General features: G+C 26.3%; 1 protein-coding gene across 2 annotated transcripts in view; it reads right to left on the minus strand.

Moving 5' to 3' along the window:
* Positions 1-23,114, minus strand: part of LOC107444955 (uncharacterized) — a 127,497-nt gene that overhangs the window by 87,512 nt on the left and 16,871 nt on the right. Inside the window, exon 1 of one of the 2 annotated variants that reach the window (XM_071183628.1) lies at positions 11,853-11,966. The exons of the other annotated variant lie outside the window; for it this stretch is intronic. The gene's annotated coding sequence lies outside the window, so the exon portion shown is untranslated. Of the gene's footprint in view, positions 1-11,852; positions 11,967-23,114 lie in introns of those variants that run through there. 2 annotated transcript variants of the gene reach the window in all.

Genomic DNA, 23,114 nt, shown 5'->3' on the forward strand with positions numbered 1-23,114 from the left:
TCATACTCACAATTACAACTATATTAGTAAATTATGATTACCTGTAATCATACACGATCAAAAGCGATTGATTAGTAATCAATTAAATTTCTCCCAACTGTATTTAGGTATTACTTTAATAAGGACAGTAGGTAATGCATTGTAATACGTAATAGGTAAAGCAATAGATAGCACGTGACGCTCAGCAATTGGAAACATTAATAATAGGCAATACTTTTAATAAATATACTTTTACTTTCAGAATTTAGAAAAAAATCTCAAATATCATTCACATAATTCGATAGGCAAAAACTCGACCCCATTAAATATTCCACCATATTGCTCGAATTCTAAGAAAATTCAGAAACATTTAAATAATACATTTCCTATGTTTCTCTTTTATAGGCAATTCATTTTTAAGAGCACGGGGCATTGGGGAAGTTTATAAAACACTTGTAACATCATTCTACTCAAACCCATTATTATTTTAATGACCTGTCTGGTTCCTGAAGATGTTTTTCAATCATAAAATTACTTCAGTTCTTTTTTTTAAAATTAACTTTTAGAACCAGCACAATAAAAACATTTCCCACTCCTACGCCAGACATGAAAAGGGTCAGTAGCAAGCAATATGTATCTAATAAAAAAACTAACATTACAAATGAAAAACGAAAAAAACTCTCTTAATATTCAAATGACGTATGGTTCATTAAGTGATTAGTATCACGTACATTTTAGTTAGGGTTGCGGTTGAGGTGGGCGAAGCGTCATAAAACGTAGCTAAATAGGTGTGGTGAATATACGTCAGAATATGGGTCATTACATTATTTCAACAAGGCGCCAAATGATCCAGATTTCGTTCCGCGAATCTTTTTGTCCTTAAAAATGACGTAACTAAATGAAATATCAGTTGACATTGGAGGTAACGGGACAATGATTTTGTGGCTTCTTTTATGTTTATACCAGCATGTATTGGCCACAATTCGTTAGTAGAGAAAAATCAAATTTGTAAACTAAAGAGTAGGAATAATTTGAAAGTTCCACGCAGTTCTGGGTTTTGATGAACAGTACAATACTGAACAATAGTTTTGGCACAGATAAAATTCCTTCAATAAATCATAAAATAATTTTTACAAAAACTTTACTTACTTGAAGAGTATTAAATTAAATGCAAATATGAATGATAAGAAAATAATGCTAGGAAAATTGTAGAAGGAAGATAAAACTTTTAGTTTTTGCATCTAACAAAAGTCACAATTTAAATAAAAAGATCAAAAATACGAGTAAGATTTTTAAAAATACTGTAATTTTGGTTGTTTTTTTTAAGAACTGTAAAAGATTGTACTGTACACAATTTTAGGCAAAAATGTAATTGCTCACTATTTTATTAAATAATTTATCCATTTCATAAACTTTTACTTAAAGAGAATTTAATTAGAAGCAAATATAAATAAAAATAGAACCTGGAAAAATTGTAGCAGAAAGCTGAAAACTTAAGTTTTTGTTTCGTCTAAAAGTTGCAAATTAAATAAAAAGTTACACTGCAAAAATAAAAGTAATATTTATAAAATTTCCGAAATTTCTTTTACGATCAGTAAAATATTGCACACAATTTAGGCACAGATGAAATTTCTCAATAAATTATAAAGGAACATAACCTTTCCTTAAAGTTTTACTCAAAATGTTATTAGAAGTGTGTATTAGATTATAAAAAAATATCAAGGTAAAGAAAAAAAAGAGAAAATTTTTAGAAGAAGTCTGAGATCTTCAATTTTAGCTTCACATAAAAGTTGCAATTTACAATTAGCAAACGGAAATTTTAAGCAAATCATGTCGAATAACGTAGTCCTATTTTTGCCTGATGATAACATAGCTTTCATTGCTTTTACATTTCATTTGCAACTCCAATGGCTCCATGCTGAATGGAATTTAGAAAATCTGCAGATTAAATCTGAAAACCAGTCCATTTAAAAAAATTTCAACTGATATTAATCATTTATGATGTAGCATAGAGTTTTAGTAAGAGTTGTCATTCTAAACTAAGAAATGTAAAATAGAAACGAACGATGGATTTAAGGTAAAATATAAGAACAAAAAATTAAATAATATAAAATAATAATTGGCTATTAGACAACAATTTCTTTAATCAATTATACAATCAATATTTAATCAATAATATATTATTGAAAGAAAAATTTTAAGAAGTGAACTCATCATGGATAATAAGAAACAAAATTGTGAACTTGGTGGTTTGATTTAAAAGAATATTAGATTAACAAAATCATGATAGTTAGCATGTTTAGGTTTTATACAAAGTATGGACGAAAATAAGGCTTTGAGAAAAATTTTAAATTACAAACTAATGAACTAAAAATCCAGAAGAAAATCAAAAACAGAAAATGTTAAATAGAAAAATGAAAGATTTAACAGTAAATAAAATATCAAGTTCGAAAACCAAGGCTATGAAGAGAAAGGATTGGAACACCGTTGTGCGTCATTCCAAGGTCCACAGCGGGCTGTAGCGCTATAAAAGAAGTCTCTTCAGTAATTCTGTACTAAGTCTACGAAAAATCATTAGCTATAACACATTCCCAAGCAACTCCAGCACAGATTTAGGTTATGTATACAATTATGTACGCAATTATGCATGCACAATGAATGTAATAATATATACAATTATATACGAAATTATATAAACAATTATGTACATAATAATGCATACACAATTTGCGTAATTATATATACAATCTAAAATTTAATTCAAAACATTTTGTTTTGATAAAAGTGTGGTTCAAACATTTTTTATAATTTTTTTTATTTCGAGATTCAAATATATATACAAATTAGTTCGTTTAAAAATTAAACTACAGTGTGTTTTTTCTAAAATAAAAATTATTTAATTAGCGTTTGAACTTCCGTTTCTTTCAATAAAACTATAAATATGTGCTGTGATGTTTTTTTCCTCCCTACTTTATCCAAACAAAAATTTGTTGACTTAGTCATTCTGCCATATGCGAATTCACTAAAGCTAACAATATTAACACAAAACTTTAACCCAAACAAAATTAAGACTAACAATATTAAGATTTATTTTTTTATACTAACGTTTCTGTATACCTTAGTATTTATTTAAATTAAATTAGACTCGTTATAATAGCTGCTTCGAAGTAAAAAAGAAAGAAAAAAAAATCTTTTTTCTTTTGGGGGAATGACATTTATTTTGCAATGAAGTAAAAGAGGAAAAAAAAAGGATTAGCGATCTTAGCACTCAGCAGCATAACTTTCGCTCCAATGTTTGCTATCTCAATAGCATCATCACAAATACTTAAAACTCCTTGATGCGGAAGTACCATTTTGCACGTGTCTTTTGTCTTCTTTACTTAAAAAAACGCTTGTGTGACGTCACTTACACTTCATACGTAACTTGAAATGCGTAATCTTTGAAACATCGACATTATCTGGAGCACTTAGCGCTTTTCCAACAATGCTCTTTTATTGACAACGTTTTCAATAAATTAATTATGTGATTGTGACATGTTCTGTGATGTTTCAATGCGACTTTTTTTTTTTCATTAACAAATTATTTACTTTTGAGTTAGCTGATTTTTATCTCCTCCCGACATCGGTTTGATCTTGAAAAAAAAAAGTACAAAATTCGTCTAATGTAGTTTTCTCATTAAGCAATTGGCTATTTGGTAAAAATCATCTTGAAAAAAAGAAACTACCAAGGATAACTGTGAGCCGCTGGTTTTATTGTTTTTTCTTAGTTCTTTTACTTTATTTATTTTGACAAATAATGTATTGAACGCATTTTAAAGGTCGTTCGTATGTTTAAAAAAATCTAAATTTTCAAACTATTAGGGGGACTGGAAAGTAATGTCGTTTCTGTGCATCTGATATATCAAGATTCTATATTTAATCAATAATGTATTCACCCTCGTTAGTAACTGCCTTTCAATGCCGGATCTATAATGAATAGAAATGAATCAGAAAAATGAATTGGTTTTTAAGACGAACGAACATTTAATGCTTCGAAACGACATTACTTTCCGGTCCCCCTAATATTTATAATTTGAAATAACGATTATTGGTATTATATAACTCCCATTCTTATTTATTCACAGTGTATACATTCCCTTAGTTGTTTTATCTTTCTATTCATATAACATAAATATTTTCAACAAAAAAAATAAAAAATAACACACACACACATTTTATTACATATTTTCATAAGCAATGCATTTTTTCATACAACTAAAAGTTTTCATGAATTACAGTCATGATATATTCATTATTTTTAAAAGATAATGCATATTTATTTGTAATAAATGCCTATTAATTTTTTTCGTCTTTTTTAAATAGCTATATATTCAAATTTACACACTATTTGCTTATTACAACTGAACACATTTACAAAACACATCATTCATTTTAAAGTTTGGTTTAAGAATTTTAATCTCAGGCAGCATATCCGCATTTTTGAATCATTTTAAAAAAATGCATTAAAGTCAAAAGATCTTAACCCTTTGACGCAGATGGAACACCGGTGTCCTTTATGCATATTTTTTTTTCTGACTCTCAAATTACAAGTAAAAATGCATTTTAGTATTATTTAATTATAAAAAAACAGTCTTTTGCTCACTAAAAAAATCTGTTAGATTATCGGAAAATTGGATTTGTGCTAAAATATAAAACTCCCAAAAAGTAGTTTGAAATATTTTATCTTTCATTCCTATTCGAAAAATCCTCAATAATTGATTTTGAAAATTAAAAAAAAAAATGTCATTAATGAATAGCTGTTTGTCTAAGAATTAAATTATACTAAATGCAAATTTTGGAAATTATAATTTGGAAGTGAGCCGTGTTTGGAAGATTTTACCTTTAACGCAGAAAAATACACCAGTGTTTCATGTTGCTTTTCTTAACCATAAATTATTTAAATGCTAAATATAATATTTTTTACTTATTTTGATCTAAATGTATACAAAATTTAAAAAAATATTAAAAATATATTTAATAAAAATTTTACGTCAAAGGATTAACCAGCAATTGTATTCATTCGTATCTTCATAGTAACAAAGCTTTTATAAGAATTGATAGCAAAATACTGGAAAAGGCATAAAGATACTGGAAATGTTTCTTATTTAACTTCCATATTAGTTTTAAAAACCACAAAAATATCACAATTTGATGAATTTTTAAAAAAAAAAAAAAAAAAAAAAATTATTTAGTAATTAACATATTTTAGGTTGTTCTCATTTTGACTCCCTTTTAATAACTTGATCCAGTGTTTTGACTACTATTTTAATGCGAGACAGAGGAAAAACTCAGAATCAATTCAAAATTTTTCTGTTTGTGCAAAAACATTTTTTCGTGCTAACAAAAATATCTCTTTTCAAATATTGACCTTTTATGAAATGCAAAAATAATACTAAATTATATAACTTTATATAATCTACTACCAGATGATAACATAGTTACTTCAAATAATAAATAGTGGAGAAAATAGTGGATTTTCTTTTTCAATTTTTATTTTAATTTTCCTTTTTTTTTTCCTTTTGCTTTAATAAATGTTAACTTACATAATGGGTATTCCTTTATGAATAATATATTAATACATATATTTAATAAATAATGTAATTAATATATTTTTAGAGTTCTTATCGCAGAATATTTTTTAGAAAAGTTTTAAAATTTAGGTCTTGTGAATAGAGCTTATGTACAACAGAGGTATCAAATTATATTTCAACGAAGAAAAAACTAAAACACTATAGAAATCTAACGAACCACTACTGAAGGAGGCGGGACTGTAAATAATGAAACCTTGTTTGGTTGAAGGAGGAATTAAAAGGTGGTTATTATCCTCCAAGTTTCATCAAGTAATCGAACTGGTTTTAACAAAATTCTGATTCAACAGATTTAGATGGTGTTTTCGTTTTTTTCTCGTTTTAATACTAATTTACAACGATACAATGCTTATATTTTTTTAACTTCATATTTGATGCATATTCTAAAAATATATATTGCGGACACATTTAAGATTTCTTAAGTGTGCCCTCCTGTACACTTTAAGAAATCTTAAATGTTTATTCTGATTTTTATTGATTTTTTATGTAAATTAAAGATCTGCTTCAGTTGCATACATTCTTATGTTTTTCCGGCGTCAAAAATACTTTGTTTTCAAGTGTATTACATGTTTTCATACAAAAATAATTTAATTCAAGCCTTAAAAAATCGAGCAACATTCTTTGCAATGCACCTAAGGGTGGGTTTTGCATTGACTTATCTCAATATTAAAGCAAATCATTTGATTTAAGATTTTCTTAAATAGTATCTCTCAAAAACATAAAAAAATATCTAGAGTAATGTTTTATTGTTATCGAAGCATTCTTATTACTCTTAAGATCACACGAAGTTAACAAAGATCTGAAAGTTTTGGCTATTATGAGCTTAAAATTAATTTTAGTTATAATGGCATTTTCCTGTAAATTATTTAATTCTTATTTATCCTTTTATTTTCTTATTTATCCTTTTAATTCTTATTATCCTTTTTATTCTGTTTATATTTTATAACGAGGATTATATATGTTTATTTATTTATATATATACTTACATTTTGTTATATTTGTATTGTTTTAGTTATGAAAGTATTTAATATTACAAGTATTCCGTTATCTTAAAATATTTTTAACTATTGAACTGTTTATGTTTGACTTATGTCATTTCAGCTATGTTTGTTACATTTAAAGGCTTGAGACAAAAAATGTCCCTTTAATGTGTTATAAAGCTGTATCATGATGAAACTACGTATGCATCATTTTATTATGATGCATATGATTTGATATAAATACATGCATCTTACAATGCATAGCGTGATACTATAGTATTTTATGATATGGATAATCATAAAAATACAGATTTACAATTATTTACTGGCAAATAAATTACATTTACTGCAAATATAAATTTTCAGTAAATTTGAGTTAACTTAAGTAATTAAAACTAACCCAAACTAATTATTTTTTAATTCGAAATCAATGTTAAAAACTAAACTAGGTTCAGTTTTTTGTTTATACATGTAAACTCCTATCATCAGAAGAAAAAAAAGAAAAAAAATCCTATCCATATAGAAAAGAAAACGAAGGAAAAGGGGGATAAAAGAAAGAGATGAATTTGAAAAAACAGGTGTAAGGATGGAAATGCTTTGAAAATCGAACAAAATTATTAATTTTAGATTTTATCGAAATTCAATTGAAAACTAAATATCTTTTAATACAATAAAAAAATATGATATTTTTTTATTGAGTATTCTCAATTTTCATCCTAAAATCTGTTTATTGTTATGAGCTAAATATAACTAAGAAGCAATCATGGGGTAAGTGAATGGAGCGAGCAGGGGGTACGCCTTCTAATGTTGCTTCATATTTCGATCCCATTCAACAAATGGGAACATCAGTCCAAAATTTTATTGATCGGATTATTGATGCACGCAGGCGGACATTCTCAAAGCACTGAGGTCAAGAGTTAGCAGACAGGCATCTTAGGCCCGTCTGGTTTTTAATTCAGGTCAAAGAATTAGAGGGAGAAGAATGAATCATCTTGTTAGCAGGTATTTCAATAAAACAAAGTGGTTAACATTAACTTTTCTCATCACGTTCATTAATACCATGAAAGTACTTAATGTAACTATTTTTTTTTTAATACTATAAGTGTGGATAGTCAAAAATAAGCACATTAGCACTTTTTTTGACACCTTGGTGACTAGCAATATATATACTTATATAATTTTAAAGAGAAAAGAGGAATAGTAATTTTCTCATCGGTAAGACGTTAGCAATTTATTTTTAATTTAAATTATAAACAATTTTATTTTTTCATATATTTTAAAGATAACGTTAGTGATGTTTGTTAGCTTATAGCTTTATTTGATCGGGGGGAAAAAAAGAGTTAATTGAACGTGCTTTAATATTTAATTATTTTTTTTATTCAAGGTGCTGGATATAAGATTAATTAATTTAATGATCAAATTGAACATGATGGCATGGGCTGATTACTTCTCCAAATTAGTATTTCTAACTTATATGAAATAATGAGTTCATTTCGTTTATTATAAAGATTTTAAAAAGTGATTATATAACACAAAGTAATTAAAATCAACAGTAATTGAAATTTTAAAAAAAAAATTGTGAACTGAGAAGCCAAATTAATGGAGAAATAGTAATTAGTTCAGGAGAAATATAAAAAATCGCCATGCGTTTTATTGACGAAAATGATGCTCAATTCATTTTAATGATAGGTACTGGTAATTTAGAACTAATTGCTCAGTTTATGTCTTTCAATTTTGCTCGTGATTTTTCAGGATTGTTCAGTACCTATTTAATTGATAATCGATTTATTTTTTTTTACCTCGTATGAAAAACTGTCATTCATCTAACAGATAAAGCTTTATAAATAACATGTAAAGAAACTTTGTAAGAAAGGTTTATGAAATATAGGCACTATTTTTCCGTTAAAGACTCAAAAATTGGTATCGAAAATGACTTGAATAAATGAATTTTTAAATGAAAATTCATTCCTATGTAGTTAAAGAAATTATAAAAAAATATTAAGCAAATAACTTTTGTAAATATAGAGCATTATTCTCCCTTGTAATACATTTAGTGTTTATATCTCTGGGTTTTACAAATATTTATTTTATTTAAATAAATATTTAAAAAAAAACAGTAAAATGTTTGTTTCAAAAGTACGAATCAGGAAAGATTCTTTAATTTATAACATATTTTCTATAAGATTATTTTACAAAGAGTAAAAAATCATTCCCAAGTGTCGATTTATGACAGAATTGTTTTACACTGGTCTGATATTGATTTTAACTGTTACTCATTTAACTTTTAAACTGATTTTCATTTTAATTTTTATACCTTTACCTTTGATTTTGTATACCACTTTTTTTGGCATTCATCAAAGTACGCTTTTAAGTATTGATTTGCAAACATTTTTAAATTTTAAATGAATTTCATAACATTTACGTCAATTTTGGACAAATATATTTTAATGATTTTAATCTTAGGGTATATCTTATCTATACTTGTTATTTTATCAATTTTGTCTTTTTACATCTTTATCCTATCTTTTATCCATAAATAAATTTATAACTTGAAATTTTATGCATGTTAATGGCTTTGTACAGTCGATTTCTTATTTTAACATAATGTTTTAAAATTGTAATGTTTTTACAATTTTCATTTTTACTGATTTTTACAAATTTTATGTCCTTTCGGACAGGCTTGTACTAATGTGTACTTTTACCTTGCGTGTAATTCCTAACTATTTACTTTTACCCAGCAACTAGCTCTCCATTCGATCCTATTGATACCTTACTTCAAGTGTAGTATCTAGTAAGTAAAAATGGGTTTGTGATGTTAGATATATTACGTTACTATAAGGGTCTGTTGGCCTGAACGTAACAACACCAAACACGACCAATATTGTTTTAGTTTATTTTTACGTTAAATTTTTGAACGATATGTTAAATTATAAGTGTCCTTTGACCTTCTTTCTGATGTATTTCAAAGTTTTAGAGGCTTGTTGCCATCGTTGTTACTGTAAAATTTTTAACATTTTATTTCTATGTACTTGCTGCCAAGTTAAAAATTGTTGTTCCATTGTATTCGGCGTATTGGCATAGGCCGCAGTAAAATTTTCAATATGACAGAATATGTTTTTTATTTTATAATGCAAAATGCATTTCTCATTGAATATGTAGCACAAATCATCATGCTCTTTCAACGAGAATCATGTGCGTGCCGTAATTGCATATCATTTACTTCATACAAAATTATTTAAAATACTAAATACAAATACGCATCTCAAAAGAATACGGAACTCTTATAGCTGCTTAAATATAATATTTATTTATGTATTTGTAATTTACTAAAAACCTTTCAACTGTTGTATAAAATAATAACTATTTTAAAACATTTCCCTTAATTTCTCAAAAAAAATTTTTAAAAAAGGTAAGTAATTTGAAAAATGTGTTTTTAATATGATTCTAACAATAAAACTTAAAAAACGTAATTTGAAAATACATAGATTTATCCAGATTTAGATCTTATGGAAAAATGATTAAAGCACTCAATTATAAGGAAACGTGAGACAGTAAATTGTTATTAAGTTTGAAAAATAAATCAATTTCTTACCAAAACTTTCAAGTTACAAATGTTACATAAATCAAAGAGACTACATCTTATTTTAAGAAATCAAAAAGGTCCTTTTTTGCAAAGTTGTCGAACATTTTTGTCAAAAAAATTTAGAACACTTTTAAAATTTGCTTCAAGGAGTATTTCAAGCCACAGAATTCTTACATATGAAATATTAAAAAACATCAGTTTTGGAGCATTTTCTAATGTTTACACAAAATTGAATTTTTTTTTTTTAATAAATATACTTTTTTTATTTTATTTAATAAGCATTTTTTTAAATATTGATTAGAAGTTTTTTTGAAAAACTAATCGCTTATTAAAAAGTAACCCGATATACACAAGCAAAATCAGTTTAGTTTTTGCTAATAACTTACGTGAAATTTAATATAAATACTTTAAAACAGTTTTAAAATGTGATATATAGCTTTTCTTACTACAAAACTCACAATGAAAATTGCATCAGTATTTTGAGAGTTATGTTTTAACAAAATATGGCGGTATAAATCAAATTTACAAAATTTTTGAGCTTCAAAAATAAATCAAGGAATTATTGAGTCACAAATCTAACGCTAAACTGTTGCTTGATAAAAATTACCTCTTAAATTATAATTAGTAACTCTTTAAAGAAAACTGACATTGTAATTTCGTGCATAAAAATATGAAAATTTACAAGTTTTATTTTACAAGTAATAAATATATTCTCATTTAAGAATAACTGTATCTGCATTTTGATACTTGCGATTTAAAAAAAAGTCAGGTTAGTAAAATTTGCATATTTTAGAGTTGGAAGGATATCCTAGATTTATTAACATTCATTTAACATTTTTCTAAATAATGAACCCCAATTACTTCTAAAAATAATAACTAAATATTAAAAAAAAAAACATATCGTAATTTTGAGACGAAAAATTTTACAAATTTGTGGTATAAATTGATCGATTTAAGTGCCTTAACTCAAGCCAATGTATGAACTATTAAAGTATTACTTTAAACGATATAATACATATTATTCTAAATTTTTAACTGTTGATTTTTCAACGAAATAAATTGTTATTCTAAAGAGAAAAGAACAATAAACCTTTTTATGGTTCCGAAATTTAGGTTGATAGATTTACCATCGTTGATTTTTTTTTTTTTTTTTTTTTTTTTTTTNTTTTTTTTTTTTTTTTTTGTACCCAGTGTTTTGAACTGTTGAAATACTATTTTAAATAATATTGTGATTATTATTCTAATTATATAAGTCTTGATTTTCTTACAAAATGCAATATTATTCTAAAAGCACATAAACACTGCCTTTTTTGGTTCAGAGGCTTTAAAAGTGAATCAATTTTTAGTAACAAACCAGTATTTTTAATTAATGATATACTGATATAAATAATGTAATACATATTATTCTAAATATATAAGTATTGATCTTAACTACACAATTAGTTATTACTCTAAAGGTAAATTGACACTATCTATTTTATGGCTCAGAAGTTTTAACAATTTATTAGATTTTGGTAATCAGAAAAAAATTATCTTATGCACCGTTAGTAAACGATATGGTTGCTTAATGAAAACAAATGCTTTTAAAGATATTATAGCAAAAAATACCTCAGCTCCTACGCAACTTTATGCAGTAGCGGGGGTGTTTGTTTATCATGACGTCAGATGGTCAATTGTTCTTACCTTGATGGGCAGAGGGAACATTGCGAAAGACGGCGCGATCAAAAATTCCGTGCGGTTCCTGGATTCCCTACATCATTTCCTATTGGCCGGATAAGGATCACGTGATGTAAAGGCGCTATCTGAGGAAAAAAATAACGAAAATATATTTTTATTTGTTTCATTTTCGTGGATTATGACTTTTTTCCTGGACCAACTTCATCCAATCATCGGGTAGATGTAGATAAGAAAGACAGTTTAGGGTGCTCCCACGAAGATTACCTTGTCATTAAGGAAAGAATAAAATGTCTAGATAGGCATGATGAAGCGATCCTGAAAATGTCATGCAGCAAAACATTTCAGCCCAAAATACAAGCTTATATTAAGGTACTAAAATAGCTTAGTTGACAGTTCTATCAATAACTTGGCGAATGAAAATAAATTGTTGAAATTAAAACAAAGTCATAATTCAATTTTATTAAACGTTTAGATATTTTGATATTAAAATAATTTTCTATTAAACTAGGGAAATTAAATCTTACATGCTTAGAACAATATTTTAACAACCAGCAAAACATTGAGACCGAAACAAAACTACAGTAAGGTATTAAAATAGCTCAATTAACAGTTCTGTAAACAGGTGAATATAAATAAAATGCTAATAAACATCAGTTTAAAAAATAATGATTTAATATTTTAATACTAGCCGCCTTTGGTGATCAACATGGTCACCTTTCTAAATTATCTTGAGCAACATAAGAACTTTAATGGTAACCAAACCGAATGCACAGCAGAACTATATTTAAATATTCTATATCTTCAACCCCTTTTCCGATTCTAACATTCTAATTAGCTCAAAAGAATACATTGATTGACCAAATTCTTTTCATGGCTTAGCTGTGGCAAGGCTGAAAGCCTATGTGTACTTAGACGAAAAGGAGCAAAAACTGGTACGTAAGACGTTTCATTCTAGCATTTTTTCACTTTTTTCACAATTTGTGTCACTACCGAGATTTTTTTTACAATTGTAGCAAGTCTATAACATTTCTCCTTTCCCAATTCTTTGTTTCTTTCCCATTGTCAAATAGTTTGAAGCAAAAAATAGATTTGCACCTCCCGAAAACTAGTCAAAACTGAAATAGTTTTTCTACCAGCTTTTCCGTCTCGCTTTCACACATAAGCTGTAACCTTCGACTTTGTCCACTCGGAAGTACTTTGATTTCAATTTCAACTATTTTCAATAGATGTCCGCGATAGTTCTGTATTTTTGAATTTTAGTAATAATTTAAATTCTATCCGACAGCCATTAAATCACACAAATCACCGTAAGTATAAGTTAGGGAACATTTCAGCATAGCAGGCAGCAGAAGTATTAGAGAGACTGGAAAATAATGTCATTTCAACGCCTTTGATATTTGTTATCAAGATTTTATTTTTAATCAATAATGTATTCATCCTCATTAGCAACAATCTTTCAATGTAGGATCGAAAATGAATCGAAATGGATCGAAAAAAAATTAATTGGTTTTTAAGACAAACGAATATTTAATGCGCCGAAACGACATTACTTTCCGGTCCCCCTAATATTGAAATTATTTCGCTCTCTATCATGGGATAAGAAAGAAAATTCATCCCTACAGTCCGTGACGTGCTGTGCTGTGTCTTCGCGCCCCACTCGATCCATAACTTGAGTATCCTATAATATGCATAGATGCTATTGATTAAAATAGCAAGATCCGTCACCAATAATTGGTATGGCAGTATGCGGTACCAAGCACCGTTTATGTTTAAAACTTCTACAGCCATTTTAGAATGGATCATAACTAAATCTAAATTATTACATAACTAGGTATTTTTTCTATATAAATACAAAATTTCCATTAGTAAATATTTAGCGTATAATTAGTCAACACTACATAAATTATTACTAACCTAAAAAATGAATAAAAACTATAGTGTTGCCAATACATGGAGAAATACCCAAGTATATGAGAGCTCATGAGAGAAATGTTTATAGACAATAGTAAAATAAATTTTTACATATTAACTGCCAAGGAAATAGCATAAAAAAAGTTTTTTTTTTTTTTTTCAATTTTAATATTACACGTATAAATAGGTTATTTCTCACAGTAATCTTATTGCGAAACATTTATATTTTCCTCTTAAAAGTGCATAGTTAATTGGAATAAAATCAAAATTTTTACGCATAATATTAAAAAATTATTCAAATAATTTTACTCATAATCTAGGACTAACTAATAATGAAGCAGATGGTGCATAATGCAAAATCAATACAAAAAAAGCTTTTATTTTTTACTGCAACTTGTATATATTGATTTGAAAATATATCTTCTAGTCATTATTCCAGTCATTAGTCAGTATTGTCATTTTATGTTATTTTTCTTTCATAAAAATTGGATTAAACAAGTTTAATCAAATTTCCAAAAATTTCATGTTATTTTTCTTTCATAAAAATTGGATTAAACAAGTTTAAAATCAGATTTCTAAAGTAACTACACTTAGCAGAAAAGAAAGATTGCTCTATAACTATGTATTCCCTGAAAATTAGCTAACTCTATCAACTCCGCAGGAAGAAAAAGAACACAATCCAAATCGAAGCATTCTTTCCATAGTTGTTATGAGTACATACTTATTATTTAATAATTATTAATTAGTTAATCAAGGTATTATTTCTGTTTTCAACATTACTTTTTAAAAAAAAAAGGGAATAGAGAAACAAGGTGTCTTGGGATATTCATCCACTTTTAGATGCACCTGAATAATTTTTTTTTAAATTTTTTTCTGCATATGCGCTGTATAAAGCAACTACTTCAATTATTCTTATCTGGCGCAGTTTTTATCATTATTTTCTTAATTTTAAAGCAATAATTTCGTTATCAGTTTAAAATTGATTCAAACGCTTTGTTTAATTTTTTTTTAATATTTAAGCTATAGCAAAAGTGGCACTAGACCTAGTATATATTTCGGACATTTACCAAGGGTCTAGTCATACTAGGTCTGGTTAAGTGCCATTGTGCGGTATACATTTGCCCGGTATATCCTACACTGATGTTTTTTTAAGGTCAAGTGCCACTGCCCGGTATACCCTACACTGATGTTTTTTTTAGGTCAAGTGCCACTGCCTTATATATTCGGATATATATTCGGCCCGATACTCCAAAACACTGATGTTTGTTCTAATCTATCATCAGTAAGTATTAAAATATCGAATAAATGTAATTATATCCACAAATAAAATAATATCAAATCGGATGTAATAAATATATCGGACATTCACCAAAGTGACTAATTTGATTGTCAACATTCACCGGTGAAAGTCAACAACCACCGATTTCGGTCATTCACAGTAACATTCACATCATTTACATAATAACCTCATCAGGACGATTATGTCATACTTTGCCTAAATAGCATCCGGCATTTCAAAAAATAAAAATAATTGGTTTTGTTGGCGATGATCTCGTAAGGCGATAAAGAATCATGCATAGTACAGGTAAGGAAGATATTAACCTCGAAGGAAAAGTGGATGAATACCCAAAGGAACCGAAAAACAAAAACTATTGTAATCTCATTCGAAAATAAACTACATATACCAGAAAGTGTGATCAATTGTCATTTATAAAATGAAGCGAAATAATAGAAGTTAACTTAATCTGGAATGACAAGTTCATGTGAACTTGTAATAAAACTTTAGAAACGTCCTTAAAAAGGAAGCCAGAGATTAATCTATTAAGCTTTCTATAAATCCAAATAAAAAAATCAACTATTGAAAAAAAATGTTCAAATACCCACGGAAATGTTCTATAAAAATTATTTAAGTATCACATCAGGGGGTGTTCCGTAATCACTGTCATCAATATATATTTTTAGAGCTTTTGACAAAAGCAAAATCTAAAAGTATGCACGAAAAAAAAGCTAATAAATTTATATAGAGATTGAAAACAGGAAAAATGTTTTCAAAACTTAGCAAATTAGTAGCAATAAAAGCCACGATACCCACTATATCAAGGATTCAAGGAAAGGAATTAAAATTCAATTACTGGAAACTACAAGTTTCACTCTGCAGTAAAACTTATTCTTATCTTTATAATCCCACTTTCCTCAATAATGATATGTTTCATGATATGTCCTCATTAAAGAATTCACAATTTTTTTTTTACCATAACATACTAACCAGAGAATAAACTTTTATTCAAGTTTTTTACAATAATTTTTTCTTCGTGGTTATAAGTAATATTTCACCTCGAGTAATTTACAAGACGAAAAACGTCGTCATTCCAATTGCAGAAGAAGTTCGTTTATGACGAAATATTTTGTCACATCCAGTAAATAAATTTTATATTATTTTGCATCCCCAAAATTTATAATTTCCTATTTTTAATCATTTTTGACATTCCTAAAAGATTTATATAAAGAAATTATATAAGGGATTTAGATAAAAAAAAACCAGTTTAAAATTCATTAGACCTAAATAAGTATTAATTTTTTTAAATTTTAATAAAAACACACTCTTTAAGTCCTCAAGGCAGATACGAAAAATATTATTACTTGAACTTTTTTAAATCATGCCAATGCAGAAGGAGACATTTCGTACAGTTTTTATTTAATTATTTATTACTTTATTCATAATTATTTAATTTATAATTATTTTATTCATAATTAAAGTGCTATAAAAGTACAGAAAATAAATTTATACTTACCGTTATGTGTACCGCCGTACATCCATAACAATAGAGTTCTTAAAGTAAATCAATATCAAAACGAGAAAATTAAATGAAGCGGTATATTTTTTCATCACCTATTTCATTCTTTTTATTATTTAATTTCTTTCTACTTTTATGATGAATTTGTGCAATAGATGTCTATTTATCAGATGTAAGAAAACACCCTTATCCAGTTTCCTACTTTTGTTTTCTTTTACGTAAACACAAATTGTGGTGCAAACACCCTTTTTCATTACATATCTTATAACGAGATTGTTTAGTTCGAATCGCGAGTTTCAGTTTCTAAGGAGCTTATTTTTTTGAATCTGACGCACGCGGACATTGAAAGAAAACAGATGATTAAACTGTTTTTCCATTTTATTTCACAACTAATCACTCTAATGAATTTTGATCACTTTATACAGTAATAAATAAAAGGAAGTTTTAGATAATAAACAAGTATATACAAATCCACACTATTGATCGTTATGGTAAAGCAACTGGTTTTGATCCTAAGTTATTCTTTCATGTATAATTTAAATAAGGCGTAATCTTCGATCGTTATTTTTTTTTTTTTTTTTTTTTTTTTTTTTTTTTTTTTTTTTNAAAAAAAAAAAAAAAAAAAAAAAAAAAAAAAAAAAAAAAAAAAAAAAAAAAAAAAAATATATGCATTCTGCTTGAAGAAAGCTAATGAATTGGAAAAATAAAGATAGATGAGAAGACAAAACAAATAAAAAAGAATAATTATTAGAGTACATATATGTCTTAAAATTCATGTCATATATATATATATATATATATATATTATAGTAGCATTCTTTCTATAAATATCGTGAAATTCTAAAGGTTTGATAATTCTATGCAGAAAAAAGTCATGAAGTGTTAATATATGCCTTTAAAAATGATAACATTGATTTTTAGTCCTCTAGTCATTTATTAAATTATTATTATCATCATTATTGTCTTCTAATTAAGCTATCTAAAATTGTTGCATGAACCTTAGCTGAAGAAAAAATTAATTTTTTTCAGTTTTGCCATCTTTTTTATTCTTTATATGTAACTATATGCTACTTTACTGTAAATGAAACAAATAATAACAGTCATTATCTTTAAACGATGATAACAGTGATGAAACAAAATTACCCATACATGTGGGTTTTATTTATGTTTCATTCTAATTTAAAATGAACGCAATGTAATTAAAATGGTATGAAAACCTCTAAAAGGTATAATTTTACTTTTAGATAAATTTTATACTCTTCTGTCATAATCAATCAAAAAAGTCGATTTAATTTATTATTTAAAATCACGAGATAAGACCAGAATTTTTTCTTCTATGTTTTATGTGATGAATCATTGCAAACAGTTTTGGTATAAGGATAAATGCATCAATTACCTTATTCAGAACACAAAAGGTTTAAGTTCAAATGTTACAGTATTTTAATTATATGGCTAATGGATTTAATTAAGATACTGCCAATAGATAAAGATATGATTTATAATGCATCCGTATTTTGAACACAAAATTTTTATGATTCAAATGTTTCAACATAAACATTTTACAGTAAAATCATACCACAGCATTTACATGAAGAGCATTTTTCGTGCTTTATAAATGAGCATTTTTGAACGCAAGAGTTTATAGCTCAAACGTTACTGCATTAACATATTTTTTACAGAGAAGTTTATGAATCAAATGTTATGGTATAATCATATTTAAATGCGCGAGCAATACAATATGTTAATTATTCACTATTTACGTAGCTTGGTTTTTCACGGGGGGAAAATTTCTTTTAAGGATAAATTTACATTTAATTCAGTATTTAATATTGAACACAAAATTTTACTGTTCCAATGTTTCAGGACTAACATTTTACAGAATTATTAAGCCATAGCGTTAACAAAATGTGGTTAATCACTAAATAAAGTATTTATCGTAAAGAAAATTAAAGTGTTTAAAACATTTAAAATTAATTTAATATTTTACGAATTTTTTTAGTTTTAACGCAAAAATTGTATCGTAAATGTTATTACAATAACATGGTAAAGCCATTAAATGTTATTAGAATAACATGGTAAAGCCATTAAATTTTATTACAATAACATGGTAAAGTCATTAAAGGTGAAAAAAAATATTTTTCTTCCTTTGAAAAGTAGTTTTAAAATAACATATATTCAATCGTTTGTTGTATTTCATGTGGTATTGTTTTTTGATTTTAATACGTATGATGCATAAACTTATGCATAAATTCAACATTAAAATCAATTTTTATAACTGACACTAACAGTTTACAAAATTATTAAATTAATAAATTACTTTAATTAAAAACAAAGACCATAAATTCTTATTCGCATAGTTTTTTGTTGAAAGTTTCTGCGTAACAAATTTACTCATTAAAATAACTAATAAAATCAGAAAAATTTACTATTTTAAAATTTAAATTCAATTTTGCTTTTTGAAAATAGATTTTATGGAATAATTTAACTTTTATTACAGTAAATTTATTAAAAAATTGATTGCATAATAAACTTTATTAAATTATATTATATAAAAATTAAAAAAAAAATTTATTTAACATATTTTATTTATTTAACTAAATTACTATAAATTAACTATAATCATAAATCAGTTAAGGCTTGTCTCCCAAAAAATAAAATTTTAAGCTACCTCCTAACCTACTAACCTAAATCTATCGCTCATGGGCTGCAATAGTGGCACAACCAAAAAAACACGCGCTTTGGACTAAGAACAGGTGTAAATATTAAAAAACACATTCTTTTCAGCAGCAATACTAGTACAACTCATAATTCAACTTGAAGGTAATCTTCGTTTAAGCAAACTAAAACATTTCTTATGCATTTTCCGTAGCAATGAAAACTTTAAACACACTTATCTCAAAACATGATTTTTTTTTTAGTTGTGCCGCTATCGCAGCCCATGAGTGATATCTTGAAAAAGAATTTGTTAGAAACCTAAGTTAACTTCAACAGACCTGGAGAGAAAAAAATTTGCGAAATAATTTATCAACACTCCCATTAATATTTATAGTAGCAAATAATTTGGAATTAATTTAAGAACATAAAAATCACGAGAAGAAATGTATTAAATTTTATACAGTAATAAATGTAAAATATTAGAAGTTTAAAATTTCAAATGACGGGAAAAAAATTACTTTAGAAAGGATAACGGAAATAAATGCGGGATTGCCTTACTTTATTCTTCACACATCATTATGAACAATTCAGTTAATAAAATATAATGCTCTATAAAATATTTCACATCTGTACTCATATATCCAAAAGTGCATTAGTATGATAAACTACCATATTTGGTTTAAAAAAAATCAAAGTTGCAAAATAAACGTCAAAAAAAAAAAAACGATCATTACAAATGGGTATTTCATAAAATCTTTTGAAACGTTATATTTCATAAAATTGTTGGTAGAACCTATCAGAAAAATGACGAAACTAACCTCATTTTATTCTTCATACATCAATATAAGCATTTCAGTTGCTTACTAATAATGTGATTCCTAATTAAAAATCTCAAATATAAACCTATTGGTTTATAATTACTATAAAGTATAAAGTGCATTGGTCTGATACATTATTCAAAAAATTAAAAATTAAAAAATGATTCTTAGAAATCTGCGTGTCACAAAATCGTTTACTAAAACACTAAAAAAAATTTCCAGAAGAACGAAATTAACGAGATGACAAATTTTTATTTTTCATCGATTATTTTATTTTCATTTTTCCAGTATGAATATTTCAGTATTTCAATTACCTATGCATAACAACGCAATGACCCTCTAAAATTCTCATAACTGTATACGAATGAACTGATACATTATTCAAAAAATTAAAATTGAAAATCATAAAACGATTCTTAAAAATGTACGTGTCACAAAGTCTTCAGCTAAAACACCACATTAAGAACTTTTCAGAAAAAGAACGAAATAAACTGGAATAACTATGTTTTTTTTCTTCATTGGTTATTTAATTTTAATTTCTTAGTATTCAAATTTCTATTGTCTATGCATAACATAATGCCCAATAAAACATCATAACATAATTGCATAAGAACTTAAAAATCAAAATGTGCATTGATCTGATTCAAAAAATTAAAATTAAAAAAAAAAAAATTCAATAAATAAAAAAAATAAAAAATAAAAAAATTCTTAAGAATATGTATCGTTTGCTAAAAATACTGAAGCGAGATATTTTCAGATAAAGTAAAACGATAATAATATAAGTAGAATGAATGATCTTAGTAGTAGATATAAGTAGCAAATTATCTTAATTTTATTCTTACTAAATCAATATAAAAAATATGAGATGACTAATAAGTGTAATGGCCTGGATAATTTCACATAAAAAGTAAATAATTATGTTTTATTATCCAACAACTAAATATTATCCAAAAGACTTTCACTATTTTTCCCCTTTTCCTTTTTCACATCTGATGTAGAATTGACCTTGACTGACTCACTCTAATCAATGGTCAATGCACGTGACCGCAAATGCTTCCTCGGCGCGTCCATAATGCTTATATCAATTACAAACCTCACGTGGATCCTTTTTTAAATGATCGTTTTCTGTTATGCTTAAAAAGAAAACCACGTGAATAAATTCGTTCGATTTCAAACTGGAATAGTGTGTCAATTCAATAGACAGTCTGCGTTTAGAATAGGTTTTTGTTTTGTTCAATCTTAAGAATAGAATGAGATAGAACTCAATTTAACGTCATCCGCGAATAGCTATTTCCGCTTTTAACGTCATCTCCTTTCATTTCTTATGTCAATAATGTAAAAAAAAAATCCGGATATTTAGAGCCCTCTTTGATATTTCCTTGAAATACCAACGTTTCGAGTTATTTTCCCCTCAACTGTTAATTTATAAAGCTTAAGTAATTTGACCAGTACAAAAGCGGAAGGTGATACTGTATATTGATCAGTGTACAGCTCACAAGAAAACTGTGCAATTAGAGCATTTTCCTGCAAATTGCACAGGTAAGTTGTAATCAGGTGATCTAAAATTAATCAACTCTTTTAAAGTGAGAATGGCAATGTACAGTGGCCAAAACATATGGACTATCCTGAATAACTTTTGATCAAATAATCGGATGTTCAAAGGCTAAATCTTAAAGGTTCGACTTAAAGGTTTAACTTTAAATACGTTAACTAATTAGTGAAGACGATAGCTTAAGTTACGAAATCAGACACAAAATGTGCTTTCTCTGAATAAACATAGCTTTTTTTTCGACGAATTCGGATTCCTGACTTTCAAAATATTGGGGGTGGCAACAATCTAGGAAATATATCCCAATAGTTTGGTCACGAGAAATGTTTGAAATTTTGGACCCCTTAATGTTCAATGTGAAAAATTCGTATTTTTAAAATTCGATTTCTCAGAAACTATACAACCGATTTCAGTCAAATTTTGTATTTTGGTGCGAAATATTTCATTCTTAAAAAAGATGTAAAAATTTGCATACCTTAAAATTCAAACTTTTTATCGACTGCTATTAAATAAAATAATAAAAAATACCATTTTATATCAAAAATGTTTGATAAATTTAAATCTAAGAACTGTTGTATTGATTTGAAGTTAAAAAATATTTAAATTTAAGATTGCTACATTGACATAAATATGAACAAAATTGGAGAAACGATTTTTTAATGAGGTAAAAAGAAGCTAAGTTAGATGAAATTTTATTATGTTTATTAATCATTGATAACAGGATAAATTTGTAAATGATATAAATTATAAGCAATCGTTCTTATGTAATAGACATTTTTTATCACGATATAATTGAAATAAATATCCTTATGTTTACAGCTTGAATTATTTAAAATTATACTTCGCATTCTCTTAAAAATATTAATGTTTAGCAATGGATTCAAAATGAATTTTTAAATAAAAATTCATAAACTCTAGTTTCGATAAAGTCATGCTTTACAATGTCTTACAATTACCTTATAATTAAAGCTAGAAAAAGTATTTCACTCCTATCTGTTGTCTGTAAAATAACATATAAGCTACGACTACTTTTTAAATAAATAAATGAACAAAAATGTATCTTCGACTTAGCTAAAATGCAAATTAAATGTGATATTGAATTTCAAAGCAAGAAATTATATTGCATGCAAATACTATTATTTATAAGAAAAAGTAACAACGGTAACAACTACAATTCAAAGTACAAATACAAATTGAAATTCGAAGTGTTCTTATGTGTCATGTTTGATGTACGTAGAAATTATGCTGAGTTACATTTAAAAAATAAAATATATCTTCTCTTTTTCAATGTAAAAAAATCATTGTTTGTTCATTTTAAAAAATTTGAAAAGAAAATATTTAGTAATCTGAAGTTTTACAATTAAAAATTAATTTGGAAATATAAACTTATTATTTATAAAAATTTATTGCTGTTACGATAAGTTTAAATTAAATTAAATAATAATTCAAGAAATATCAAAAGGTATTTTAATTTTTAAATCTCATATTTTAGATTAATATTACTAAAGCCTAATATTTCAGTAAAATCAAATTTCAAAAA

Source organism: Parasteatoda tepidariorum, chromosome 1, assembly GCF_043381705.1.
Source record: "Parasteatoda tepidariorum isolate YZ-2023 chromosome 1, CAS_Ptep_4.0, whole genome shotgun sequence".
In the NCBI taxonomy this organism is placed as follows: domain Eukaryota; kingdom Metazoa; phylum Arthropoda; class Arachnida; order Araneae; family Theridiidae; genus Parasteatoda; species Parasteatoda tepidariorum.